Source organism: Podarcis pityusensis (assembly GCF_964106645.2).
Source record: "Podarcis pityusensis genome assembly, chromosome: 2".
NCBI lineage: Eukaryota > Metazoa > Chordata > Lepidosauria > Squamata > Lacertidae > Podarcis > Podarcis pityusensis.
Genome location: NC_138029.1, coordinates 104,453,413 through 104,471,393, shown reverse-complemented (window position 1 = coordinate 104,471,393; position 17,981 = coordinate 104,453,413). Strand labels below are relative to the sequence as shown.

Sequence of the window (17,981 nt, the reverse complement as noted above, 5' to 3'; positions counted from 1 at the left end):
TTATTATATATATTCTATAAAAAAAGAATACAGAACAAAATTCATTCATACTACAATGCCTAACTACATAACATTAATATATATGGTTTCTGAAAACAAGGCTTACATAACAAAATCAATTCAAAATACCATCCGGTTTACTTTCCCCCCCCCCACTCCCTCCCCACTCCAGCCCTCCCCCCACCCCTGTCAGGCCTTCCTTCTTCATATCTTTATCCATGTACACAGTCTGTTCATTCGAGCTTGTATGTTAGGGTTGGCTTCCCCTCTTTCTATCCAGTTCCTGTAAAATGCCCATTTATTTGTAATTCTTTGGCATTTATTTTCCCATCTATCCTCTACCACTATCTGTGTGAATATTTCTGATTGTACGTATTCAAAAACATAATCATTCCATTTTTCCATATTCCATTTGGCCTTTTCTTTCCATCCCAAAGCAATAACTGCCATTCCAGCTAGAATCATAATCTTGTACAACTCTTGCTTATTACTCTTTACTTTGTTATTTCCCAGTATTCCCGAAAATAACAAATCCCTATTAATTTCTATGTTTATTTGAAATAGTCCAGAAATTACCTTTGTAATCTTTTGCCAGTATTCCTTAACCAGATTACATTCCCACCACATGTGTGGATGGGGCCCACTTGATATTGTTGAGATACAACACCAGAAGTAGAAAGTCTCTTACAAACAAAAAACTTCTAAGTCTTCTCTCACCCCTACAGAACAGGTTAAAAAAAGCAGGCAATAATCATACAAGTTCTAGAAAAATGCTGTGCCAGGTCACCTTTGAAAAAGAAGAAGAAGACAGGTCAGCTTTCTTGAACACCTCAAGAACCAACCGATGAAGCCCACACAAAAGTTAAGAATTGGTAGAAGCAGAAGTATATACCCTGAAAACCTATGAAACTAAATGAGAGCGTTATTTCCTAAAGCAACACTAAACAAAGTGCCTGGGTATAATTTCTGGATCAACACCATCCTGTGTTATCTGTTGCATTGTTCAGATTTGAAGGGGGGGGGGGAATTGCTCCCTGTAATCATATAGCAATACATGGCGGGATGGTTGCAGCCGCAGAGTGCATACGCTTCATTCTCTGACTGGATTGTTTACTAAGGCCCAACTGGAAATCTGTATGTTTGAAACAAGTTTTCAAAAAAAGAAAGAAAGAAAGAAAGAGGAAAAAAGCTTCCTTACTACAACATGAATTGAGGGTCTTGAAGATGAACATGAAAGATTTTACCAGCAAAACCACCAGCAATTTTCGTAACAACACTCTAATAACAGAAGTCCTTGTGCAGCACTTTCGTAAATTATCAAAGCGCCTCACAGACCTTATTTCAGTAAACCTGACATCTGCTCTATAAGGTAGGAGGGGTAGATCAGCACGGTTACCCCTAGATTGTAGGTGGGTGACAGAGGCGAAGAAATGCCTGCTGAGTTGGTAGCTGACCTGAATCAGGGATGTCTTCGTTCATACTCAGAGCCACTTGTCTTCATCAACTCTGAGCCTTTAGAGATTTCACATCTCCTCCTATTTCCCTCAGCATATCAAGACCTGTTCCTGATGATAAACAAAGTATATATACTGAGCGCATGGAGGTGTTGGTGGAATCATGGTTTTCGACAACCTTGAGTGGGACAGCAGCGGTGGCCACTCTTGAACATGGATAGTGTAGCCAGGGTGACCAATATACCAATGCTAACATCATGTCTTGACTATTGTAATGCACTCTAGGTAGAGCTGCCGTTACACTTTTTCTAGAAGCTTCAGCTAGTGCAAAAGGTGGAGGCTAAGTCTTGTCATGCAGATGTAGCTTTTTCTAAGTCATGGGGACACCCCGCTACCCCCAGAGATAATATTTATTAACAACAACAACAACCTGAGAAGGTGGTTCATGCTACTTCATCTAAGGAATCTTATGGGGGTGGCTATTAGGCTGTCTTGTTTAAATTTTTATTATGTAATTTGTGGTTTTATATTGTGGTTTTACGTTGTGAACTTCCCCGAGACTGGTGGGTACAGGGCAGTATACAGTGGTACCTCGGGTTACATACGCTTCAGGTTGCAGACGCTTCAGGTTACAGACTCTGCTAACCCAGAAATAGTACCTCAGGTTAAGAACTTTCCTTCAGGATAAGAATAGAAATTGTGCTCCGACGGCGTGGTGGCAGCGGGAGGCCCCATTAGCTAAAGTGGTGCTTCAGGTTAAGAACAGTTTCAGGTTAAGAACGGACCTCCGGAATGAATTAAGTACGTAACCAGAGGTACCGCTGTACAAATTTAAATCATCATAATCAGCAACTCAATTCGGCATTCTGTCTCCCAGAGTCAAAGGTGCAGGAAATCCTGCACACTTAGTTCTTACGAGATATCCTTTAACTATCTGTCTCTCTATAGGCTGTGCTTCTTCCCACCAATAAACATTTCCAGCAAGGAATCCGTCCAGCTCTACCTCTCTGCAGAAATGCCCACGTTTCCACCAGTCCAGATGCAAATTAAAACAGTGGTTCAGAAATTCAAAGCATAGATTATTTCCCACATTCACTTAGAGCATCCTGTTAATTAGCCTGAATATCCATTTGCCCACCAGTTGGTCTAAACAGATATTAGATCTCTGGTGGAGACCTCACATCCTTGATGAAAATGCATTAACGGGGGGGGGGGGGGGGGAAATACGCTTCTTTGTTCAGAACTGCTTAAAGTGTGTTCTGTTCAAAAATAAACACAGCAGATTTCACACACAGAGATCATGGACTTGTAGGAAATCTTGGTGCCAGAAGAAAGTAAACTGCCCTGTTTCATTAGCAAATTCTGCAGACTTTGATTCCCTACCGGGACTTGAATCAGCTGTGCATTCAGACATGGAACAAACCTCGCCTCCTTTTTAGTGCTGTGGAAATACAGTGGTACCTTGGGTTACATACGCTTCAGGTTACATATGCTTCAGGTTACAGACTCCACTAACCCTGAAATAGTGCTTCAGGTTAAGAACTTTGCTTCAGGATAAGAACAGAAATTGTGCTCCCGTGGCACAGCGGCAGCAGGAGGCCCCATTAGCTAAAGTGGTGCTTCAGGTTTAGAACAGTTTCAGGTTAAGCACGGACCTCCGGAACGAATTAAGTACTTAACCTGAGGTACCACTGTACTTCCATGCTCACTCAGTCAACAGCTGCTTGGTTCACTTTGCATATGGAAGAAGCAGCTGATTCAGACTGGCCCACCAATTTGATAGATCCCTGTTTGACAGCTTCACGCACACAGAATCTGGACTGGTGAAGAGCACATGTATTCGCAGCTTGCTGGACAGGGCAACAGATTCTGTGCCAGCATTCCTAGAGAAGGCGCGGAACCGAATTCGCTTTGGATGCAACTGTTTGAAAGCCCCTTGGTCTTTTTAAGCCAGCAGAAACCTGGCCCGAGAATTTGTGCTCCAATCTAAACTGAAGGGAGAGCCATTAGCCAGGCTGATGTCATTGGCATTTCTTTCTTGATGCTAGATATAGGAAGCTTGGCTGGGATTCAAGATGACTTCAGTTTGCAACGACAGAACTTGCCAGCTACCATTTAGGCCCTTGCTTAATCCACATCCATTTTGTCTGCTGCAGCAGACGGTCCTTGGGGATTTTGATCGGAATTTCTTATCATATTTTTTTAAAAAAAGATTTTTAAATGCTTGAGTTATCTCACCCGTATCTCGATAGAGAAGCTGAACTCCGTATATTCCCTTACCCCTGTACATGAGGGCCAAGCGAGCTACAAGACAGCAGCGACTGAAGGTTAAATCGCGCGCACGTTCTTTTAAAAACCAATCAACCCAAATTCTATTAATTGATCAATTACAACCGCCTGGTTCTTTACCTTTTCTAATTTTGCAGCTCTCATATGTCTGGGCATGCCAGCTGCTGCTCTGGAAATTAACACGATCATCTGTTCCAACCAAGAAGAAAGCAAGCACTGAGTTAGATTTAACAGAGATGAAAGGCTTAGATAAAAGTCACTAGCTCTTGGAGGCGAGATTTATGTGATGTCAATGATGAGGCTTCCTCAAATAAAGCCGGCTGTAAACATATTTGTTTCGAAACATGCTCAATGTTCTCGCGCTTTATCTAGGCTGCATAGACTGGCAGAGACGCAAAGCACTCTATTCTGGGCCATGGTAGCAGGCTGAGACAAGAGTTATATTCCCCAGCCAGTAGATTGGCAGCAGCTGAATATGTCACAGTCATACAGAAATAACAAATGTTGTTTATGAGAGCCGGCACAACAAATCTCACTTGCTGGCTAAAGCCAAGAAGCAGTCAAAAACCTATTCTTTAATAAACTCTCTATTAGAATGGATACTGTGTGAAAACCATAAACTTGTAGTGTATTAAAAGCTAACTGCTTTTCCAACACTGTACATTCCCCCAGAGTTTAAGAAGGTTCTTTGCAGGTGATATATTCACTTTGCTTCTCTTGCTATTTCGCTTGCCCCTTCTTGCATTTTTATTTCTCTTACATTTTAAAAGCATTCGCTTTTGCATCTCTGAGCTATTTCCACTCATCCCTGGAAGATTCTACTATTGCTGCCTCCTGACATCTTCATCCTTCAGGTCCATTTCCTCCCCTCCCCCCCACCTCACCATTTTACATTGTAAGAAGTTGGCGGCAGCTGTTCTATATAATAAAAATAAGGTAGCATTTGGAAATCCTGAAACCGGTTTCATTCCCAAAATGCCGGTGTCATTCCAACAGATGTTCATGGAATGTATCTCGACATAAAACAATTGGTCGGAATCATCTCATGCCCTTGGAGACAAGGGAGGAGGGGAGCTGGATACAGCAGGACCGATAGGCTCCTGTGAATCTGTTGCAACCAGTGCAGGATTTACATATAAGCTGAACAAGCTATAGCTTAGGGCCCCACTCTCTTGGGGGCCCCCAAAAAAATTAAAGGGAAAAAACCTGGATGTGCATTTCCAAAATGTAAGATAAAAAAACAAATAAGATTAAACCTACATGCAGCAACAATGTTTTGTGTTGTTTAGGCTCCTATTTGTTATGCACAAATGGCTTTAGATACCTGTTAGGTCCATAAATTACCATATAGCATATATTCAACACAAAAAACAATGACAATTTGCTGTTGACAAAGGACAGCTGGACATATAAAGGGCCCCATAACCTTCAGTAGCTTAGAGCCTCATCAAACCTAAATCTGGCCCTGGTTGCAACCTCAGTACCCTCAGAAAAATAACACTGCTCAGCTCCTACCTCCTCAGCTGCCTGTCCTATGTTTGCAGTGCTTTCTGTCTCTTCTTCCTCTCTCTCACTCAAGCCTGTTGCTTGTTCAGCCTCCAGCCATTCTGCTCCCCACCCTTCATCCTCTGACCTGTCTTCCGTGTCCCAGCACCACTCCCATGGCTCTAAATCTTCCTCTTCTAAGGCTTCCCTAAAGGGTTCTCCAGTTGAAGCCTCCCACCACTCCATATCTGCCAGCCAGTCCCTCACACAGGCCAATGGCCTGATCCAGCAGGATTCAACTTTCATTCTAATCAGGGCCAGATTTAGGTTTGATGAAGCCCTAAGCTACTGAAGGTAGTGGGGCCCTTTGTATGTCCAGCTGTCCTTTGTCAACAACAAATTGTCACTGTTTTTGGTGTTGAATATATGCTATATGGTAATTGATGGACCTAATAGGTATCTAAAGCCATTTGCCACTGTTGCTGTTATGTAGGTTTTATTTTATTTGTTTTTTATCTTATATTTTGGAAATGTACATCCAGGTTTGTTTTTTCTTTAAATTTTTTTTGGGGGGGGGCCAAGAGAGTGGGGCCCTAAGTTATAGCTTGTTTAGCTTATACATAAATCCGGCATTGATTCTAATGAAGTCATGCAGGGAGGAGGGAGAGCAACCATAAGAAAAGGATTGTGAAGGGTCTCCCTCTTAGAATTTCTTTGACGTCTGCACCTTTCTTTCCAAAGCAGCCTCCCGCATAGCCAAGAACAGGAGTCCAGCCCCCTTTGCCCACGACAACCTAGAAATAATCCCTTGCCTTCAAAGGATCTATAATGATTCATTACACTATTATGCAACGTGCACTATTAGCAACATCCCTAACAATACCTCTCTCTCTCCCCCATATTAAATATAAATTGCTTTTTTTTTCATGCAGAGATCATGTAGGTTTTGTTTTCACCCCCTAAAGCAAATTCCAAAGGTCACTGTCAAGTTCTTGTTAAGTCAGTGAAAGCAGATGCTTCTCGTGACACTTGGGCAGGAAGGAGGCTACGATCGCTGAAGATATTGCTTCAAAAACAGACAGGGCTGGAGGGAGACATGCCTCCTGTCAGCCAGTCGATAATGTGCTAGGAGAGTATTTATTATGTTTAGTTAGGGAAGAATTATTACAGGAAAAAATCCAGCTCGCCTTCACTGCTGCGAATGCTCAAATTAAATGGCAAGTGGCAGAAGTCTACTGCTCTGCTGAAGGCTCGGGGAGAGAGCAGGCTGCAAAATGCCCTCAGCTTTACAGACATATCACCCACCACTGTCAGTGGGATTCCCAAAACATGCCTCTAGAGCAGCAATATGCCCTCAAGCATCCTGACTAGAAGAGGAAATTAAAATGACTGGCAGAACCAAGAGAGCGAGCCTTGGCCCTTCAGAAGATGGTGAATAAAAACCACAGCTTGAATGGGCCTTAACTCATTCTTTTTTCCTCCCTTTTGATTTCAGAGAGATCAAGGATAATATAGTGGGCAAATGAGTGAAAAAAGGGGGGACTCTTCAGGCTTTGTTGCAAGATCTTGCTCAGACGCCCATGTTAAGCTTTGCTTATTTGTTTAAGATAAGTAAGTTGATTCACTGACAACACCGCAAATCCAGTCTACTCATCTGCTTCCAAATTAACAAGAATGAAATGTTGCTTTTTGTGCCGCAAACCCTGCTTTCTATGCTGCCCACAAAACTAAGTAAGATAGAACTTCATAGCATGGCTTACCTGAATTCAGGGTAGGTAACTTATACACAGTTTCTGGAGAGAGTTGAATACTATCAGCAAACAGGCCCAGCTACCAGCATACAGTGTTCAACCTCACAAAACAGCAGAATTTTATGTACAGCATCCAAATACTACTACTTTGTCCCTTTCGCTTTTGAACTAAGCTTTATGTCTTAGCTTGTTCATATTAAGATCAAACCGCATGAACTACATTGACATGAAGGAATCAAAGTTCTCTAGGCTCTTAAGAATGAATTTTGGATCACGAGAAAAAGTATCACCTGGAGGTGAGAAGGCAAAAAATGTCTGCCAATGTGTTGTCATTCCAAGACCATTTAAAAGAGAAAATAGTTCTTCCAGTAGTGCAGAGCAGCCTAATGAATCTGATCAATCCAGATAAGACTGAAACTCTGTTGGTGGGTGGTTCCTTAGATTATATGGAAAGAAAGTTGCCTGCTCTTGATGAGGTATGTAGCTTGGGGGTACACCTGGATCTCTTGCTTTTGCTTAAGGCTCAGGTGGCCTCGGTGATGTGGAGAGCCTTCCATCAGTTTCTGCTAGTGGCCCAGCTGCACGCCTGCCTAGACAGGAATAGGCTAACTTCTGTTGTCTCTGCTCTGGTAACCTCTAGGTTAGATTACTGCAATGCATTATATGTGGGGCTGCCTCTGAAGACGGTTCAGAAACTTCAGCTGGTGCAGAATTCAGCAGTGAGGCTGCTCACTGGTTTGGATTTGATATCCCACTTTATCACTACCCTAAGGAGTCTCAAAGCGGCTAACATTTGCCTTTCCCTTCCTCCCCCACAACAAACCCTCTGTGAGGTGAGTGGGGCTGAGAGACTTCAGAGAAGTGTGACTAGCCCAAGGTCACCCAGCAGCTGCATGTGGAGGAACGGGGAAGCGTACCTAGTTCACCAGATTACAAGTCTACCTACACCACATTGGCATGTTATATCAATCCTGTGCCCTCTGCAAGGGCTACCAATCAGTTTCCAGGTCCAATTCAAAGAGCTGATTTTAACCTATAAAGCCTTTAAATGGCTCAGGGCCACAATACCTCAAGGACTGCCTCTCTCCATATGAACCTACCTGGACCTGCAATCATCATTTGAGGCCCTTCTTCATGTGCCCCCCACCACAGGGGGTCTGGAGAGTGTCAACATGAGAATGGACCTTTTCTATAGTGGCTGGCTATTTGTGCAATGCTCTCCCCAGGAAGGCTCACCTGTCATGAATAGTATGAATGTTAGGCCCAAAAGAAGATGGAGAATTCGCAAGGCATGATATGCCGGCAAGCGAAGCGAGAAACTAGTTTTATCAAAGAGGAATGTATGATTGTGGTGTTGTCTTTGACTGTTGTTTACGGAAAGCAAAAAAAAACCCCCGGACAAAAACAGGGAGGAACTGGCAATGGGCCATGGACATGAGATAAAGGTCCGGAACATACTGTCTGTCCACTCTGAGGTACAACTGAAAAGGGTTTTCTTGATGGTGGTCCAAGAGGAGAGCAGGAGAAGAGCGGTGGAGATTCAATCCTTCTGCAAGCCAGCCCACAGACGGCAATAGGGGAAGAAGATAATAATAATAATAATAATAATAATAATAATAATAATAATAATAATAATAATTTATTTGTACCCCGCCCATCTGGCTGGGTTTCCTCAGCCACTCTGGGCGGCTTCCATAGAAACCAAAAATATAAAAAGGCCTCTCTGCATGCCCTCAGTGTGCCGGGACTAGCGCTAATTCTTGACACCCACAGCTCTTGCGTGAGGCATGATCAGCCCACATGAAGGGCCTTGTGAGTATGGATGAATGAATGAATGTGTGAGTGTTTGAACCTCTTGGTACCAATGTATTAATGTATACAGTGGTACCTCAGGTTACAGACACTTCAGGTTACAGACACTTCAGGTTACAGACTCCGCTAACCCAGAAATAGTACCTCAGGTTAAGAACTTTGCTTCAGGATGAGAACAGAAATCATGCAATGGCAGCACAGCGGCGACAGCAGGAGGCCCCATTAGCTAAAGCAGTACCTCAGGTTAAGAACAGTTTCAGGTTATGAACAGACCTCCAGAACAAATTAAGTTCTTAACCCGAGGTACTTGGGTTAACTGTACTTGACTATATGAAATAAATGTTACATGAAAGGTGTGTAAACCCAGATCTGATCTCCAATGTGTCTTGTTGAAAGTCCTATAGAACATGGAATATCACTTCTCTCTCCAGATTGTAAAAGAACAAAGTCACCACAATTTTGTGACACACCTAGCACCTTCATTACACGTAGAAGCAGGGGGGAAACACTTATCTATAAGCAGGCCTTTGGTTGATTAACATTTTATGGCCTTTTAAATGGGTTTGTGGGAGCAAGGCTAATGGATTGTTCTTGTTCTTGTTTTATTATGTACCGTATTTTATGTTCTCATTTTGTATTCTTATGTTGTGAACCACCCTGTGATCTTCGGATGAAGAGTGGTATAATAATAATAATAATAATAATAATAATAATAATAATAATTGCTAAATTAAGGAATGTGATGTCTTATCTCTCAGAAGAAAATTCATTCAAGACTTTAGCTTTAAAAAATGCAAGAGAGACAATTTGCTAGATCTATAGTCAGGGCTGAGACAAATGAAGAGGTCCCAAAGGATTAGGGAGATGGGACTTCTTCAAACAGGGTACAAGTCTATACTTACTCCACCATTTCACACTATTTTATTCCATTCCAAAAGTGGTGTGATAATTGATACCTTTCAGTGCAGCTATACCTACTGTACCCCCTCGCAGAGCTCAGGCGGTGCTGGCTTTCTTGGCTACGAGTGATAGAAGAAGAAGAAGAAGAAGAAGAAGAAGAAGAAGAAGAAGACCTACTGTAGCTACCCTCCCATACACTAATGGAGATAGGAAATCAATCTGTTTTACTCCTGGCAAATGGTTCAGAGTGCACTTTGCAACACTAATCATTCAAACCTGGAGGGAGGTGGGGGGTTGGGGGCAGTTTCCCATCATGCATAGAATGGCTATGTGAACTGGCTCCAAAGCCAGGGATGTCAAGATCGATTCAACTGCACAAACAATATAAAACTTTACAGCTGACATGCACCTAGTTAATTCAAGAGTTTGCGATGATACTGCCTTCCAGTCAGACTCCAACCTGTATCTTCCCAAGGTAAATGAGTCAATGGGCATCCTTCCCTTGATGACATGGAAAGGAAGTTAGCTCATGTGTCCAGAGTGTTTGAAGTAGAGCTACATAAATTTGAGACTGGTGTGGTGTAGAGTGGCTTGGTTTGCATGTAATAATAAGCCATAGTTTGTTTAACAAACCATGGGCTGTCCCACAGACAACTGAGCAAACTATGGCTTGTTCTTTCACAATTTTACTCCTGGCAAATGGTTCAGAATGCACTTTGTATGTGTTGTGGTATTCTATGCATTATGATTTGCTGTTATTTTTTATTGCTTATAGATTAGTAATTCTTTATTGTAAATGATAAGTATAAACTGTTTAATTATTTTCTGATGTTTAATTTTACTGTTTACTATTAGATTCTAATGAATTATTGGATATTGCTTTATTTGATATAAATTGTTTATTTTGAAGTTATTGTGACTTTTTATATTGGATCAAATTGTTGCTATTAATGTTTGGTGTTTTATTATGTGTTGGAAGCCACCCAGAGTGGCTAGGGCAACCCAGCCAGATGGGCAGGGTATAAATAAAATTTTATTATTATTTATTATTATTATTATTATTAGTTCAGATTGATTTCCAGTTGCTCATAGTTTGGTGGGCATCTCAAGTGGGGTGTTCAGAGAAACCATAGTTAAGAAAGCATGTTGGGTTCATATGTAATGCCATAGTTTTTTTAAAAAACCAATGGCTATAAGAAAACAACAAGCCATGGTTTCGGCTCATGGCTTGTTGGCTATAAACAAACCACAGTTAAGCCACTAATCTGGGTTCACACAAAATGCTACAGCATAGTTTAATGAATCATGGGTTTAGTGTCATGTGCAAACCAGGGCAGTTATAGAAGACCAGTGCATCATTTTAAACCTCGTTTCACCTCTGATCTGACTTCATAAACGGCCCATGTTGCCAAATATGAAAAGCAACTCTGGGTCTCTCCCTTCCCTGCTCATCAAAATTGAAAGTTACAGTAACACGAAATAATGCTCAATAAAATTTTGGTTTTAAAAGAAGGAAAGACTTTGTCGCCTATACAGAATAATTCTGTACCAAGACTAATAACACCACCAAGACTAATAACACTTCGACCTTCCAGCAAGGAGTATTCCCTTAGCAACATGGCGTCCACACTTTGAACTCACAGATTAATTGCTGGTCTTTCACATGGGCATTTGAAGGGGAATACAAATCAATATTTCATATCTGGGTTATGATGTAACAGGGAGCAAAGTGGAAAGTGCCATTAATCATACATTAAGTACGGAACATTCCTAGATAATCTGCAGTAAATAAACAGCAGTAGAGTGCCTTAGTTTGCACTTGCCCTAATGGAGATTTTTATTAAAAAGAAAGCCAAGTCATTGCTTAAAATGGGGGAGGAGGAGAATCACACTTTCCACAGCTTAATATTGCACACGTACGCTCATTTTCCAGTACGGTAGCAGCTTTCTACAGTGCCTTGTAAGTTTGTAGATTTAATCGCGTGGTAACAAAGTTAGGCTGCAGCCTGGACCACTTACCCATGAGTAAGAGCCATTGAATTCATCAGGACTTACTTCTGAGCAGAAATGACTGCTTCTAACTGTTGTTACCATCCTAAAATTGACTGCCTTTCTGTCAAATGAGTTCATGTTCCCATCACCCCTGGTAAACTGAGGGTTATTTATTTAACTAGTGTTAGTTTACCCCATGTGAAGACCGAGGCTGCCTCGGAAACTGGAAGGACAGACAACGTCAAGTTGAGTTCCTTCTATACTGCACGAGTATCATGTGTGGAACTCACTGCGGTGATGGTCACTTTCACAAAAGACCCCAATGGATATTAAACTGGATCAAATCAGACCTAAAGAGGGATTGAGATAATGGTTTGTACCAGCAGAAGTACAATATCCACACTGGAAATCTAAGACGACAGTTTACCACGGCATCCCTAATGGAAACTAGAAACCTTATATATTAAGGGAGACATTGTAGTGCCATCTGTCTTGAACTTCTATAACCTTGAATGTTTTGGCCGCTTGTCCAGTGATTTGACCTGACTGTGTGTTTCTTTGTTGGTTCTGCAATGGGCTTGAATCGCTTGTTTGTGCAGGCTCCCTCCGAACGCAAGATTGCTTGTTAAATTGAATTTATTAACTTTCTGTTTTGCCACAAAATACAAAATGGAAAACATAAGACCAGGGATGTGGTTTGCAAATTATTATCTTGGAAGTAGGGGACTGTATTCATGCGGTGGTACATTGTGTTTACAAAAGGAGGCTCTTTCAGAGTCCTGATCATGTCTGGAATTACAATTGCTAATAAAGCTTTTCAAAGCAAGCAAAGGGGAGGGGGTGGAATATCCCAATACTTTTGAAGCTAAAAACACCTCTCGTATTCCAAGTACATCTGCGCCAATTCCAAAATCAACAAAACACAAACAAGCAGGATGGAGCCACAAGTGACCTATCAAGCTCACCTATGAGAGAAAAGTTAATTACCCCTTGACACAATTATCATTTTAACACACAGCACATGGTTCATAATGAGGTCTTTAATATGCAGGCACGTTTCAAATAACTGTCATATTAAGTAAGCACATTTTAATTAGGGCAACTTTCCCCCATTATGTATCCTCAAGCCCACAATACCTGTCAGAGGACGTCTCAAGCTCAGCAGACTGTCAGTTCCCACCATTTCCCCTGACACCCTAACAAGCAGCCATGAAGAATGATCCAGAGAGTTCAGAGTTTAACAGAAGGTTGAGAACCCATGTGGCATGGTGGTCAGAGTGCCGGTTTTAGATTGGGAAGACCTCAGATCAAAATTCCCACTCAGGCACCCAGCTTACTAGACAACCTGAACAAAACAGGTTTAAAGACTCTCTCAAGGCAAATCTTTAAAAATGTAGTATAAACACCAGCAACTGGGAAACACTGGCCTGCGAGTGCTCCAATTGGAGAACAGCCTCTACCAAAGGTGTCATGGGCTTTGAAGACGCTCGAACTCAGGACAAAAGGGAGAAACATGCTAAGAGGAAGGCACACTTGGCAAACCCTTGCCGTGATCAACTCCCACCCGGAAACCAATGTCCCCACTGTGGAAGGACGTGTGGATCCAGAACTGGCATCTGCAGTCACTTACGGACTCACTGTTAAGACCATGTTCATGGAAGACAATCTTATTCGGCTACGAGTGATTGCTAAAGAAGACGACTAGACGACCTTTTTCCTGTCACTGTATCTAAACCTAAGTTGTGGTGAAGATAAAGAGCACCCAAACCAAAAGCCTTCAATCATTCATTCATTTATTGTGTTTGACTAAAAGCCATCACAAATTCAACCAAAAACATCCTATCCCCACAGTGGCCAACCAGATGTTGTAGCAAAATGCTCCTGAAATTCATTTTTTTGCATTCCTTATTGTCTGCTTGCACTGCTTTTGCCAAACTTTTGAGTTTCTTTTTCCCCCCAATTAGAAGCCATGGCTCATGAAACCCACCCTGAACTTGGGATATCCATCCTGAAAGTTGGGATAGAAAAATAATGATGAAAAATGTAATAAATGTTTTGCACCCACTCCTTATTCACAGTTTTCGCAGAGTGATACGGGTTGTAAAGAACCCTTTCCTATCCCATCAGACCTCTGGAACTATTATAAGAGCGACAATGAAGCTATCCACCCAAACAGATTTGTGACATTTTTAATCTCCTCTGCCAAGAGAACTTTCACATAGTATTAAAACTGTTTAGCTGCCGCCTGCAATTAGGGCACTGGTGAGATGAGCTGTTGATAAAGTGACATCCACTACAAGCTCTGTCATACTGAAGAATATCCAAGGAGCAAAATGGAAATCAATGTAATTGCAAGTTATCAGCCTTAAATTTTTGTTCAATTACATGATACAGAAGAGCAAATTGAGAATAATTTCAGTTTACCTAGCACGGTGAGTAATAAATGTGCATTCTAATTAAAGCACAGCCCTCTCTAATTTCAGATGCACTTCCATAACAACCTGAAGACATGGGAAGAAGTACTTTGCATTATGTTTTATTTATATTTCTGAAGCACATTCCAGACGTCTCTGTGAAACTTTGACATACGGAGATGCAATATATTATAAACCGTCGGCCCAGTATCAAAATAGCTTGATGTGATGCCGCTTGGCAAATAAATGTAGGCATATATAAAAGAAGTACCTCCTTTCTTCATGTTCATATGTTAAAACACTGAGGTGCATCATTTTTAAACTAAAGTGGCTGTTTCTATATTCTGTACCCCCTCTTTCACTTGTAAAAATGCATCCGAGAGAACTCTCTGTTCTGAGAATCTGAATCCTACTGACACTTTCCCACAGAATCCATAACAGCTGAGCTCTACTAAAATGAAGGTTTTTAATCCAAAACCTTAAATTGCATTCAACAGAGCCAGCCCTACCAGTAGGCAGACTGAGGTGGCTGTATCAGGCAGCAGGTGCTCTGAGAGGCAGGGAGTGGTGGTGACACGCTGTAGGAAAGACCCCTGTGTGGCACATGGGGCTGCCCTAAACTAGCCTGCCACCTTCAGTTGTGGTGTGGAGGGTACCATCAGTGTTCAAGTAATATTCAGCTGCCAGTCTGTTCTGCTTCTGCACATGGAACTGGAAGGGTGTGTGTGTGTGTATGTGTGTGTGCTATCTTGTTCTTTGCCTCAGGCAGCAAAGTGTATTGGGCCAGCCTTGAGGATTAGAAATTCAAAACTGGAGATACTCCAGCTGTGAAAGTGAGTCACGGAACAGGAAGTGCAACTAAATCCAACAAAGGCAACTTTAGCACACACACACACACACCAAGCAGAGCTATACAAACACTCCCTGCACCACCAACTTTGACATCTTTCTAAGGTTGGGCAGAGATGCCAAAGATCCCCTCTGAGAGCGAAGGAGAAGTGCAGAGAAAAGGAGCGTGAGTCCATTAGGCTTCCCTTTCCAAGCGCTGATCATCACATCAAACAGATCCCAGACACATCAAGGCAATGCGACTTGGGTATATTACTCAGTGCAAACAACATGTTTGCCTGTAGAGAATAAAGTTCGGTTGGACTTTTGAAAGTTGACAAATAAGACACCTAAGGAAAACTATGGGCTTGGGGTATTGTTTCCTTTCGCAATGTCTCTGGATGCCCATTTTTTCATCTTCTCAATATCAAGAAACTCTGGCTGGGAATGCATAGTTAGAGGGCTCGCAGCTTTCCTCCTGAGCTTTTCCATCTTTTAATCATTTCTCCTCGAGCAATTTTCTTTACCTTGTACTTTTTGGAAGGGTGGTTGTTTGTCATGTGCTCTCTTGAATGCCTTGATCATTGCACTGACAGGACACCCCCTTCGTGGGTAATCAGGATTCTGTGTATGACAGTCAAAAAACAAACCCTGCCTGGTTCGCACAGGGAAAAAGTGTGTTACAGCCTTCTACTTCGGGAAAGAACTCCTTGCTAACAAAAAGCTCTACTGTTTTGTTTCTGTTTTTCAAAAGTTACAACCACGCCTTCTTATGTGTTGTACAGTACTTTCATGGGTTTACATACTTTCATATGGTTTACAGCAGAGAAGAGAACCACCACCACCAACAACGTATTGTTATTTATACCTTGCTCATCTGGCTGGGTTTCCCCAGCCACTCTGGGCGGCTTCCAAAAAAATATTAAAATACAATAAACTGTCAAACATTAAAAGCTTCCCTAAACAGGGCTGCCTTCAGATGTCTTCAAGAAGTTTGGTAGTTCTTTTTCTCTTTGACATCTGGTGGGAGGGTGTCCCACAAGGCAGGTGCCACTACCGAGAAGGCCCTCTGCCTGGTTCCCTCTAACTTAGCTTCTCACAGTGAAGGAACCGCCCGAGGGCGCTCAGCGCTGGACCTCAGTGTCTGGGCAGAACGATGGGGGTGGAGATACCCCTTCAGGAATACTGGACCGAGGCCATTTAGAGCTTTAAAGGTCAGCACCAACACTTTGAATTGTGCTCTGAAACATACTTGGAAACAAGTTGTCAAGGGCTAAATACACCAGCATTTTCATACACAGCTCCCTGCAACACTATTGGAACATGTAGAAAGAGGTCTGCCTCTCTCCATATGAACCTACCTGGACCCATCAGATCATCATCTGAGGCCTTTCTTCATGTACTGCCTCCATGAGGGTGACAACACGAGAATGGGCCTTTTCTGAAATGGCTCCCTGTTTGTGGAATGCTCTGCCCAGGAATGTTCAGCTGGCACCTTCATCATATATATTTTAGGTACAAGGCAAAAACATTTCTCTTCAACCAGACCTTTGGCTGATTGATATCCTGTGCTCTTTTTAATGTGTTTATGGGAGAGGGCAGAGAAAGGAGGGGGTTATTGGTATGTGGTTTGTTTATTTCTTTCTTGTTCTTATTATTTATTTTGTGTTTCTATCTTGCATTTTTATTTTGTGCACCACCCAGAGATCTATGGATGAAGGGCAGTACAGCCATACCTTGGTTTTCGAACAGCTTAGTTCATGAACAACTCAGAACTCGAACGTCGCAAACCCAGAAGTAGGTGTTCCGGTTGGCGAACTTTGCCTTGGAAGCCAAAAGTCTACTGTGGCTTCCAATTGGCCACAGGACACTCCTGCAGCCAATTGGAAGCCATGCCTTGGTTTCTGAACATTTCAGAAGTTGAACGGACTTCCGGAACGCATTCTGTTCGAAAACCAAGGTACGATTGTATATAAATTTAGTAAGTAAATAAGTAAATATTTTATTCCCCTTTTCCTAAACAGATTCAGTTGAGAACAAAGAGAAATTTGCAAGGCCCTTTTGGGTATGCTGAGGTGAGAATTAACCATCATATGCATTTATGCTACATATTTTCATGTTTTTATATTGTAAACCGCACTGTGATCCTTGGATAAAGGGTAGTATCGAAACAACAACAACAACAACAACAACAACAACAACATTGCTATTCAGCTCGTGGTGGAGCAGTTCCCTGACTACATAAGAACAGGAGAAACACAGGAAACTCTCCTTGGTCCATCTGGCTCAGTTTGCTACACTGAGGGCTCATCCACACTTAGCGTATTTTTTGCTCTGTAAGACTCACTTTTTCCCTCCTAAAAAGTAAGGGGAAATGTATGTGCGTCTTATGGAGCGAATGCAGGCTGCGCAGCTATCACAGAAGCCAGAACAGCAAGAGGGATTGCTGCTTTCACTGCGCAGCGATCCCTCTTGCTGTTCTGGCTTCTGAGATTCAGAATATTTTTTTTCTTGTTTTCCTCCTCCAAAAACTAGGTGCGTCTTGTGGTCTGGTGCATCTTATAGAGCGAAAAATATGGTACCTTTCACCCCATGCATTCTGGGCACAGGTCCATGCTTTAAAGCACTTTTGACTCCATGAAAACCTGAAAAAATTCTTTACCACTGATTCAGAACAAACAATACTCTATTCAATAGATTAAATCACACAACCATATAGAAATATCTATCCAGTAATAGAACACATTTCTAAAATTATGTAAAAATAGCATGGCTCTATATATATATATTCAAAACAAGGCTAATTACACAGCCATATACCTAGCTCCTTAAAAAAAACTGGTTTCAAGAAATGCACCTTACTCAGTAAATGGCATTTAGCAGAAAGTAGCACTTTATTGTTTAAATAACATAAAAACCATATATTGCTTCAGGCACCATTTCATATGCACTCTATGTTCAGGAACCTGGTGAAACAGCTAAAGAGGAACTCAGTATCTCTAAGCTGGGAAGCTAAAAGGCTTTGCAATACGTTTAGCCAAATTACCTGAATAATA

The 17,981-nt window shown here is 41.9% G+C and overlaps 1 protein-coding gene and 1 long non-coding RNA gene across 6 annotated transcripts in view; both read right to left on the bottom strand.

Moving 5' to 3' along the window:
* LOC308471726 overlaps positions 1 to 3,924 on the bottom strand; it is a 28,143-nt gene extending 24,219 nt beyond the window's left edge. Inside the window, exons 1-2 of the long non-coding RNA XR_013983125.1 lie at positions 3,864 to 3,924; positions 1,455 to 1,559 (exon numbers count right to left, since the gene is read on the bottom strand). This is a non-coding gene — a long non-coding RNA (uncharacterized lncRNA). The remainder of the gene's footprint in view (positions 1 to 1,454; positions 1,560 to 3,863) is intronic.
* The window catches only part of FHIT (fragile histidine triad diadenosine triphosphatase), a 1,036,588-nt gene that overhangs the window by 511,675 nt on the left and 506,932 nt on the right, over positions 1 to 17,981 (bottom strand). The window lies entirely within an intron of this gene.